Source organism: Periophthalmus magnuspinnatus, chromosome 16, assembly GCF_009829125.3.
Source record: "Periophthalmus magnuspinnatus isolate fPerMag1 chromosome 16, fPerMag1.2.pri, whole genome shotgun sequence".
Taxonomy (NCBI): Eukaryota; Metazoa; Chordata; class Actinopteri; order Gobiiformes; family Gobiidae; genus Periophthalmus; species Periophthalmus magnuspinnatus.
In genome coordinates, this window is record NC_047141.1 from 15,824,753 (window position 1) to 15,836,961 (window position 12,209).

The 12,209-nt window shown below is 40.3% G+C and overlaps 1 protein-coding gene across 2 annotated transcripts in view; it reads right to left on the reverse strand.

The window, feature by feature from the left end:
- grik5 (glutamate receptor, ionotropic, kainate 5) overlaps positions 1 to 3,988 on the reverse strand; it is a 108,038-nt gene extending 104,050 nt beyond the window's left edge. Inside the window, exons 1-2 of one of the 2 annotated variants that reach the window (XM_033980801.2) lie at positions 3,667 to 3,988; positions 3,270 to 3,438 (exon numbers count right to left, since the gene is read on the reverse strand). The gene's annotated coding sequence lies outside the window, so the exon portion shown is untranslated. The remainder of the gene's footprint in view (positions 1 to 3,269; positions 3,439 to 3,666) is intronic. The other variant, XM_055227601.1, reaches the window with a different exon arrangement.
- Between the last annotated feature and the right edge of the window lie 8,221 nt (positions 3,989 to 12,209).

Sequence of the window (12,209 nt, forward strand, 5' to 3'; positions counted from 1 at the left end):
CTGACTGTCATTTTCTACAATATCCCAGGCAAGTCGTATTTTGCAAAGCTCGCACTGAAGGGCACACGGGCCCTTGACTGGCAATTGTGCCCGAGGCAGGAGCACGTCTCAAATCCTGCTTCATGCACTTGGTCAGAAACAAGGAGGTGTATTTGACTGTGACAAGCTTTACTTTGCCACTCACACCACTGGAGCTGTAACGGTAAGATCTATTCTCTCACTTCGCTTGTCAAAACTCATCAGGATATATGAAAAAAAATTCTGCCAAATAGTCCATTAAAATGTAATTACAGAGCAGTAAATACCTCCATAAAGGCCATAAAGATCCCCTGCAATCCAGCTGTGGCACCATCAGATAACTCAGAACTTAGAAATCTAGCCTAAACGTTTTGGAATAACACACATGGTCCAGGCAATATGTTATGTACCTCTATTTCATAAATAATGTTTTGATGTTAAGAAAGTGCCAGACAGTTGGAATTATCAGATTACTATAAAAACAGACTGAGCAAAGGAAGTTCCACTGAGTTGTTTACAGGAACCCTTGACCCCACAGCGTTTGAATCTCCATGTACCATAAGAGGCACAAATTGCTACTGTTTCACTCTTCAGTAGCATGTTAATCATGAATGCACACAATCAACATGGAGGGAGGTAGTTTTGACCCCTTTTCATGATGTTTGTGGCTGTCCTACTAGCTTTGTTGAAACTATATTATTACTCTTTATCACTCTTTTTGAGGAAATTTTCAATTGATGAATATTGCTAAGTGGTGTCACACTTAATAGAACATAATCCTAAATTGTTTCTAAACTTGTAAGTAATAATGTTGAAATTGATCCTCTACGTTGGTCAGCAGGCAGGTTATCATGAAATTCAATTGTGATCTGGAACTCATGAATGTGAATTGTTTGTGAACTCACTGTCTCAGTTTTTCCGCTATCTTTGTCAAAGACGCCTCCACATTCTGAGCTGTTCTTTGTTGTGTGCACTTACTATAGTCCTTTAAAATATTTTCTGGAATTCATAGAAGTATAGAAGCATTTAATCATGAGTTTGTAATCCAGTTCCTAACCTAACAAATGAAATGGGTCTGAAATGAAGCATCCTTTTATGATAGTCCTCTTCACTGCAGAGCTTCAGGCAGACAGGTAAACAGATATGCAAATGACAGATGGTGAAATTAATGTTGGCCTGGGCCTACACAGAGTTGACTGCCTACTGTGTTTTCTTTGTTCACTTCCTAATAAATCAGCATGCCTTTTGTCTGGAAGATTACTTAAATCTAAAAATAGCTAAGCATTGTTAAACTGTGCAGCCAACAGGTTGTCTTCTCTTCTGTTACTATGCAACAGTGCGCACCTGTTGAATACATATGCACTAGAAATCACTAAACTTTAGAGCACTTGAAAAGAAATGCCGAAATGAATGAATGTCAGGTTGTGGCATTTCTATGCAATACATAGTTATAACATCCTGTATTTGTAAAGTACATACTATTCCAACATTCAAAGAATAAAAGTATTGTTTGATGTATTCTCAAGGTAAAAAAAATGTTATCCAAACCTAATCTAGGATAACACACATGCACACATACACACTTCAAACAGAATTGAAGCACAGACCTCAAAGCATTTTTACGACCACAATAACTTCTCTTTATTTGCTGTGCTCAAATGATGCACATAGGAAACATAAAGCACTTTTGCAAATTGCAAACTGCAGCTTTTCATTGTCTACAGAAATATCTGTAGCTCAGTAATAATAATAAATACACTATTTTGTTTCTCAAAACATCATCTGAATTTTTTTTCAGCTTTTGATGCGATAACCATAACTTTCCAATAGTTTTGTGACTGAGCTGTTATGAAAAACAGAAAATTCAGTGACATTTCAAATTCCTCCAATCTCCAATGCTTTGGCTGATGTTCTGCTAAGCATGTCGGATCAACATACAATGAATAAGAATGAAATGAATGAATGTAAAAACAGTGGTCAGCGTATGGCGATTACTGTTTTGTTTATCTGCATAGGTATATATCTCGTTTTTGCCTGAATCTGTGTTCTCTCTTACCCATAGAATGTTCTGCAATGCATAGCTCATCCTTAACTAAAGCATATGAGGAGCTGAACAGGGCTACAATAATTTTTTGGGAGGTATTACTTCCGGCAGCACGGTACAGTTCACTTAAGACAGTGGAAACACTTTCAAACCATATGATCAGCTCCACAATGAACCCATGAAAATAAGGCTAATGTGGCTTCTCAAACACAAAAGACTGTCAATAACCTTTATCCTGAAATACAGTTTGGAAAATGGCAGATGTGGTCTAAATCATTCGAAGGGGTTGGTGCTGTATTCCTTTTACCACTGAGATGATAGGGTCGTTAAAAAGAAACATTAGCTTCTATTCAGCGTATTGTCTCCAATCAATACTGCAGTGTGAATAGACGTGACCCCCCAGTGGCACCCGTATCCTCTCAGGACTCTTTAGGAGAAGCCCATATGTGTGTGTTGCTAACTGCCTAGCGCTGGTAGGCACTATTAGCATGCTATTGTGTCGCAGGTGTTAAGAGACGTAGGTGTGGATGTGAGCTGGTGTGCACAAGGTATGTCAGTCGTACAAAACTCTGTGGTGTCTCAGTGTGTGCACGAGGCTGCACATGAGTGACACAGCTGTCAAGCCTGAAGCAATTAAAGAATGCATTTACTTCATAATCTTCTGTTCCACCAGTCATTTACAAATGCACCTCTGGCCTTGCTGCATTGTGTCACACACGAACATGCAATGCAATCACAGTGATTGACAGATGCACAAATAGCACATGTAGAGCATCTTTATTCACTGCCTCTTTCAGGAAAAATACTTAAATTTCAGAATCACAAATAGTGGAAGTCAAGGGAATGTGAACTAGTAGGTGAGACAGACACAAAGAGATAGATATGGTGAAAAAAGGGTCAAGGCAACAAATGGAGGTGAGCCATTCAGATTTCTTGCAAATCCGTCACAGTGGACAGGCCTGTTTGTCTCAGCAATGGGGGAGGTAAGGAGAGGGAGAGACAGTGAGTAAAAAAGGATAGATTTATGGAGGGGTGTAGAGGGGAAACAGGTGGGAGCACAGTGGACGAGATAAAAACTGGCCAAATGGAGAAGAGCTGCAGTGTAAGCCCCAGAAATGTGTGTAAAAAAAAAGAATATGTTGTAAGATGTGAGCAAAGAAATATGGCGTGGTGAGAGAAGGACATGCAGAACGAAACGGACACTCACCCATTTCACCGGGCTCTCCGTGGGCAAGCACAATCCCTGCTCTGTGATCCCATCCCGGGGAAAGGCGCAGCGAGATCCTGGAGCTCCCTCCGCTGAATACCAATGGGGCTGCTATTATGAGCACCCCAACACACACCGTCACTCTCCCCCTTTCGCACACTTACCGGCACTGTGGAGGAAGACACACAGTCAAGTCCAGGCTACTTCTTCACATCACACCATTAAAAAGCATGAGACAAGTGAGCAGGCATTGCAGCATGAGTACATTTGCATTCCCCCTGTTCACTCTTATGTTCTGTTCTTCATGAAAAAAGCATCACAGGCTGTACAGGAGCCTCGGGCACACACTCACACACATTCAAAATTGTGACATTTCCAGCCCTATACAAATACTTACAGAATAGCCTGTACTGCCGCTGAGTAGACTCTAATCTGCTCACAGCTGAGAGATGAGTTGTCGGCTGTAACCCTCTGCCGCGCTTTCTTCACAGTGGTCGCAGCGGTGAAAGGACGTAAAGACAGTATTAGTGCGTGCTCCTCATATGCCATGTAAATCCATTTGTTGATTCAATAAGATCCGCCAGACAGCCTGTGGACTCCACTGCGATACAGCAAACTGCATTCACTTAGTCACCCTCCTCCTGTCTGCCTCTCCATGCCGCGTCTCTTCCCTGGCTCCGTAGTATAGCCGTACCTCTTTGGCTTTCTCCAATCTAATCAGCGCTCTCCCTCTCTCCGCACACCCTCCCACTCCTCTGCTGCCCCCTCCCTCTGCTTTCAAACACCCACTCTCTCCCTCTCCCCTCCTAGGTATTTTTCTCAAAGATGAATATCAACTCACCCCTCCTTTTCCTCTTCTCTTCTCTCTGTCAGTCAGGAGATAAGCGTTTGAAAGACGGAAAAAAGGAAAAAACTAGCCATGAAGAAAGCGCAGTGTACAGTGAGTGATGGTGCAGATGTGTTGCAGTTGTCGCCATTTCAAACTACTGTCAGTTGGAGTGTAAGCAGGTTATTATCAGAATGAAAATGGAGTGTAGAAGTGTCACAACTAGTGTTGAAACCACTAATCAGATTAATCGCAAACTAATCAATTATAGTAATAATCCTCCTTTTATATTGTAATAGAAATCACTGTTATCTGGACTTTACATAAACTCCAATATATGAGAGAGGAGGTTTTATGACAGTAATGCAGTAATTACATCAAAATGACACAAGCAACATTTTCCACTTGATTAAATGTCTACGTTCTCCAGTGGCATCACTTTAGTTTTTACTGACTTTATATTTTAAAAAGTCAATATTATTCACAGGCCTAGGATCTAATAACTAATTGCATTAAAAAAGCAGATTTTGAATAATATGTCTACTTCTAAAATTCAAGCTGAAATTATTTGCTATATATGATTTACTTCATTGATAATACCAATATCATATTTGTGTGTGTGTGTGTGTGGGGGGGGGGGGGGTGTGCGTGTGTGCATGTGTGTGGGCGTGCGTGCGCGCGCAAGCGTGTGTGTGTGGGGGGTGGGGGGTGGAAAACAGATGAATCGTAAAATTGAGCTGGGCTGATTTACAATGTTTTCACAAAAGTTAAATTCATATTGAATTAAAGGGTTAGGGTCAGGGTTAGGGTCCCACTGTGTAACTTTTTAGCCAAAAGAGGATTTTGGGGCATTAATTGCTAACACATAACATATTTAGATCACCATGTTACCTTTTATAGTTTTGAAAATGCTACATTTGCTGAAAACAATGTATTAACACATTTTATAAATTTCATTTTTGTTCACGCTGAGTCAAAAGTCATCTCCCTTCACAGTGTTATCACATTACAATCACCATGCATCCCACTAATGAAACTGCACATCACATCAGGTTTGTAACGCTGTAGTGTATTGCTTTGTATCATGCTATTTCATATTTATGGAGAATTGTCATGTTAGAGCATGGATGGCTTGTGGGCGGAGAACAGGACAAATCTTAGAGCTAACGATAAGGAGGGTTCGACTGGGCCCAGGAGAGATCACTAAATTACTCAAACATACATGGATGACATATAAAACCACTTCAGGCATGTTTTTGATAAGGGAATGATGTTATAACAGTTATAACACTAGCTCCAAAAAATAGCTTTTGCATAATAGCCCCTCTTGTTGTGATTTTGTTATATTTTACCTGCCCTAACTACACTGACGATAAAGAGCCACAGTGCAGATGTGTTCCAGCTGCAGCCAGGATAAACTACTGTGACAGAATTGAATGTGGTGACAAACACTATCACAGCATCAACACACAAGTCTCCTCATAGCCCGCGGCATGCATCAAAACAGAGCATACATATCAGATGTAAACACACAAGTGGGCATTCAGACCCCAGTCACCTATTGACTTTGTGTTAGAGATGGAGCAAAAACACAGACATGGGAAGTAGCTCTAAAACATGGCCATAAAAATCGTATTAGAGCGTGAGGTTATATCAAATACATATGCAGGCATTGTGTGGAGTGCGCACAGGGCTGACACTTCACGTGGGACTCTCTTTTGAACATAGCTGACATCCTTCTCACTATTTATAATGTGCAGTTGTACAAGCCGCAGTGGTCCCCTGTGAGCCCGCGCACTGTATGATGTCACAAGCCCCCAGTGTATATGGCTGTTCTCACGCTATGTGGCAGCCCCCTGGCCTTTTAACCAGACTTTCTAATTCTGGCCTTATCATATACGGCTTCTCCCTCTCTGCTGCCCTGATAGCCTTTCCTATATAGATCTGTTTGTTCCCCAGCAGCCCTAATGCTCCTTTAGCATTTCGTGTGCTCCAAGGCCATTAAACCCAACACAGAGAGCATTCACTCATTGATTTTGTCACTCCCGGTATGAGGCACTCCTGTAATTGCTGGTGACAACACAACGTTGCTTTAGAGTGATATTTGTGTATTGGGTTTATAAAAAAAGATTGTGTTACAGTTCGAGCGAGTGACAATAGCAGCCATGTAGAAAATTAGAGCTAAATAATGCATTGATTTTTAAATGGGAATCACATCACTTGCAATTCACCATTTAAAACAGCGCAATTCCAAAGTCACAGAAAAAAGTCTTCAGGATAGACTAGCACGTATCAGTAAAATGGTTCAATAGATTTCATTTTTATTTCATCATTACTTAATTACTTAATCAATACAAGACGTAATCGATAGTGACAATTCTATTTGTTCTTTGTCTGGAGTGCCGGTTTTGATCATGTGAAAAAGGCAAATGGTTAATGGTTTCCATATTTCAACTGAAATTTTAAGAAAGAACTGCAGATTTTGTCAATTGCCATCTACTTATTTGTTGATGTGTGATGCTGATGGTCCATGCCAGCGCCCATTGTCTAATACTGCGTGAAAATACACCGAGGACATTCAATTGTACATTCATTCCCCTTGTGGGACACTTGGTTTGAACTACTTACAGTACAATGAGAGGGAGCAGCACAACCTAGAGGATCATCCAGAGAAATTGTTGGTGGCTCATGTTGATTTGGCTGTGAGGCAAAAAGAACAAAAATGCAGTAAGTATATGCCATGCTTATTTTGAGTACTGATACTTCTAGAGTTCAGAGTTAGGATAACATATAAATGCAATATGATTATAAGGGACTTTGTTGGCCCAGAACATCTCAAAATGTTTAAACTATAGACTGTATAAAGAAGTGGACTAAGTGAGTGTGACGTCATCCATAGCAGCTCCAGTCAAATGAAGCTCGTCAAGGCAGTTATAGGGACACATTTTGAGCGGAATTCCATGTTTGGAATTCCAACCATGAGCATCACAGCAACCAAAGAGTCAGTCCGGAGTGAGGCTGTTGAAGGTGCTTTAGGAATGCTGTCAGTCGAACCTGTCGCTAACACTAGTGGGAGCAATCTCGGAGAAAGAAGGTGCCTTTGTTTGTTATTGATGTTCATATCTAGATTTACGATCAAAATAGCAGGAAAAAAAACACCAGGAACGTGTAAAGTGGGTCAATAAGAACATTTTAAGACCGAAATGACGAGACTCACTGTCAATTTTTCAATGTAAAGTGAACTGGAGCCTGTTTGGAAGGCGCCGGCTAGCTCGTTAGTTATGTCTATTTACTTCAGTCTGTGGTTTAAACCTTTATTTATACAGTGGTGTTCAATACATATCGGAATAGTAAATAAGAGTCGCAAATTTTGACCTGTGACTTGTTGTGATTCATGTTTTTTGAAAAACTGGTGGAGGGAAATTGAAGAGACAGAAAAAGCACAACACTCTCTGTAAAAAGAATAACATGAAAAACTGTTACTTTTAATTTTAATTGTTATATGCATGTAAAGAGCTGTGGTGTGGTGATCTAGAGTGTGAGAACAAGCTCCAGTACCATTCACTCTTCTTCTTCTTCTTCTTCTTCTTCTCCTTCTCCTTCCTGACAGTGGACCTTTGAGCTTCTTCTGACTTCATCTAGTCCAACCTCTCTAGTCTCCTGCACTTTTCAGCTCCACCTGTTCCAGTGTGGTTGCAACTGTTTTTTTTTCTTCTCCTTGAGATATTGGATTGTCTGTTTAGGAATAATCTCTTCCTTCGCCCAATGTAATTTTGGGAGATCCCTTGCTCCTTCATCTGTGCCATTTTTTTTGTATGTCTCATATTTGGATCTGGGCAGGGATGGGTTTTATAGCCAGCACATAAAAGTTGGGAAAAATATGTATGATTAAGTAACTACATACTGTATACCCACATTTAATCTAAATAAAGTATAATGAAATGCTTTTATTTGTATTTGCCATTTTGACTATTGGCCTGCAGTTTCCCCTGCTGTCTCCACTCTGCTCTCAAATGTCCCCCCTGTTCACCTGACACTCATATTTTCACCTCTTCAGCTTCAATCTCGAAAAATAATGTGCATCTCCCTCAGACGTGTGTGTCCAGTGGGCGGACAGGGCTGGAACACCTATTACTCACTCATGCTCCAACCTATTAGACGGCAGCGATGTCAAGCAACAGGTTCCCTTAGGCCACGGCCTTTCATCTGCAACAGGCCACTGAATGGACAATGGAAGATGACTATCCAGCGCTGTCCAACTTTCTCTTTCTTTATTTGGCTCTCTGAATATGGCGTATAATGTGTGAGGCAGAGCTTGCAGGCTTGACCCACAGCTGCAGCTTTCAGGAAGTCAGGAGGAGTCTCATTGTGCTGTCTCTCCAATCACATCAGACGCATTGACTCGCGCCTCCAAGCCCCGCTGTGTATGAGAGCGCGTTGTCCAAATCACCTCAGGTCTAATTTACCCCTTCGCCTGGTTTTCAGCACAACCCTGTGTCAGCCAGTGTGCCAGTCTTACACCTCTGCGCACTGATAGTAATGCACTTATGTTTTTGTTATGATGACATGCAACATTCTGAGAGGCAGCAAACGGCATGACTTCAATAGTAGTGTTGTTTTTGGCCCTGCTGCATCCGCTCAAAATGTGCTGTCACTCCATTTCAGGCTTCTTCCTCTCCTGAAAAATATGCATTCAACAGCTGTCTCTCTCTCATCTCCATCCCACGCCACTTTGCTCTTGACAAATTGATGTGGAGCGCTTTTACATAACAACTGCGTCGTTCACGCACAAACACAGAGACATGCGCATACACTTGAGAGAGCATTCTGCACGCTAATGTAATCCTTATTCAACCCTCCACTGCAGGTGTTAAATGACCGCTGTTCGCCATTCCACCTGCTAATGTGTGTTTTCTTGACTTTGTAAAACAAAAATGCGCCTGCCATGTTAACTATTGCTGGAAAGGCACGCCAAGGAAGTGTAATGAGGGAGGGGCGAGGGGGTGTCGAGAATTGACATTCTGCCCGACCGCTGGCTCTGCTCGTGGAATAATGATTAGCTTCTCAGTATTCTAGTCACATATGCTTCACTATAGCTCTCTCAATGAGCAGGAAACAGGGGAGGAGGAGCCACGGGGGAGGGGCTAGAGAGGGAGGAGACTAAAAAGGAAAGGGGGGGGGGGTAGTTGTGGAGAGGGGTACATGGAGAAACAAGGTGAATGCCAGAACACAGGATGAAAAAAGTGGAGGACAAAACAAAGGGGAGGTGATATATAGTGATATAAGCAGGAGCTGCTGCAGTGCCATTTACAAAGCTACATACATAACACTGTACTGAATTACTTGTGTTTCCTAAAGAAAACACATATGCTTTTATCTGCAATTTAGTTGATCTCTATATTGATCTAAAACAGATTAGTTTAGTATATTTGTTTGAACAACATGCCAGTAAAAAACATGTATACATAAAAGCAAAGAAAATATATTGGTACTCAAAAGGAGTAGGTAAAAGGCAGAAGGGAGGGGGGGGGGGTCTCCTCAGATCATATTTGTAAATAAGGGAAATATGTTTGACAGCTGTTAATTAGTTATACTTGAAGATGGAATCTATAAATGAACATACAGAAAATGATTTTGTCACTATGGCACAAAATATTTGCAGTAGTTTGCAAGCTGTAAAGAACAATGCACTAAGCCACGTTTGTGTGAGGCACCATTGCCTTTCTCATGAAGCTCTGTGGATGTCTAAAATAAAACTCCTCCTATTTAATGACAGTGCTGTGTTCAAATGGTATACAAATTACTACTTTGAGCCAATCTCAATCCCAACAAAGGACATACAATATAACTTCTTTTAATTACCACACAATTGTGCAAACTAAAATAACACAATTCTTTTTTTTTTTTTTTTTACTTTGTTAGAAACACACACAGATTCCCAATGCACTCTCAGAGACCACTTTGTCAAAGTCACAGCAGGTACAGCCACCTCAGCAAAGAGGGAGACAGAGGCTATGTCGCAGGGGGAGGAGGGATGGAGAGACAGAGCAGCCATGATGGAAAAGTGAAGGAAAGGGAAAATTAGAGAAGGACAGGGGACAGAGAAAGGAAGCATGTGCTGGCGATAAATATGTAATCACAAGGCATAGAAAATGATAAATGTATACCATTACCAAAATAGGTCAATCATACATTAATAACCATGGTATGATAATGGAGCTGGGAAGTCAGCTGTAACCAGCTGAGTAAGTTTACAAAGCCACACAACATAAAGAACTACATACATTTTGAATCCCTCCTAACTTCAAATGTACCATTTTATTCAATGTTATTTGTTCAAAATATAAATTGATTAAATTATGGATTTATATTTATATTATATAATTATATGTATAAAGTCACACAAGGATCACATAAATAGCACCTCTTTTGTACTGCTTTTTTAACGACACTGTATAACAACGGATGACGCTTTGATTGTGAAAAGTGCCTCTGACAGTGTGTTCAGAATGCAGACTTAATTAATTGCTACAGGAACTTCCTGTTACAGATTTAATTAGTCGATGATAAGCAGAAAATCTCCTGGGCGGCGTGTGCTACAGAGAAAGGATTACCGTAGCTGAGCAGTGTGCCTGGGGTAAAATGGAGGGCACAGTTTTGACACAAAAAGAGAGTGAAGCCCAAGCAGAGGTCAACAGGGCCACTACAGTTTGCATACATTCCTATCATCCAAAAGAATCATTCTGAATAAAACATGGCTGTCCCCTTGTCTGAGAAACAGCAGGCTGCTGCACTGCCCCATGGCGACTTGCAGCATTTTCAAAGGCCTCACATAAAATATACCAACCTTTACAGAATATGTATGTCTTCTGTAAAATGTTGTACCATGTTAACCTTTCATATCAGGAGTATGGCTCCTGAGATAGGAAAACCTATGGAAAGTTCACACTAGAGGTTGATTAGCCTACATTCTTACAATTACAATCAAATGTATAAAAAAAACAAAAAAAAAAACAGTTATCTTACCTGTCTGCTCTCATCAGTTAATCAATTTGTGCATCTTTCAGGTGACAGATCCATGGTGTTGCAGTAGTTGCAGGTCAATTATTTTCTTTCGCATAAAAATTGTTAATAACACATTCCTCCCAAATAACAACCAGGTTAAGATCTTTCTCCAGTGGTAGTGAACTAGGAATTTTTATTCTTTTAAACGGGCTACCAGTTAGTCTCAAACATTTTGAGATGGCTGAAAAATGAGAGAAAAATGATCAATTTCATGAGCAAACGACAGTCGATAACTTTACTCAGATGTGTATTTATGGTGTAGTCAGCGGTGTGCTCCTAAAGAATCCTGATGAACAGTTGGCTAAGTTAGCTCACTTTAGCTATAGGTTAAAAACTATCTGTTTTTGTAAAAAGACATTGCATATATTGCTATTTAAATGACCTGTGCAAAATTACATATTCTGATTTGTTTCATCAAAAAAGCCTGATAATGGTCCTTTTCCTCAGGTTTTTGTTGGTTTTTGGCTGCCCAGTGATTGCCTTGCAATTTAGCGAGCTAAGGCTTTTAGCTAATATTTATTTATTTTAAAAAAGGGACAATGCACATTAATAAATGCCAGTAAAAAATACACGTGTAAATGTGCCAAAGTTAGCTGCACAGCTAATTTTCATTCGCAGTCCCCCAACATCTAAAACGGGACAAGAGACACGACAACACAAACAACAATCAAACAACTGCACAAATGACCAAAAATTCACACTCCATACGGTCTAAAGTGCCTATTTATAAAGTTCGTATGTGGCTAAAGTGCTTCCAGTAATTTTAAAGTGCTGTAGTGTTCTAATAAATAAGTTAATTTAGTTTATGACGGAGTATAAGGGTTACTTAAATAAAATAAATTATGCGGGTGCAACGAGAATAAAGTCGTAATTTTACGAGAATAAATCCGAAGCCTGAAAAAAGTCATAGTACTACGAGCATAAAGTTGTAATATTATGAGAATAAAGTCGCAATATCACAAGAATAAAGTCGTATTTTTATGAGAATATAGGCTGCTGTGCGTGAATGAGTGACCAGTGTGTTATGAAGAATTTGGAGCATTTTGTTC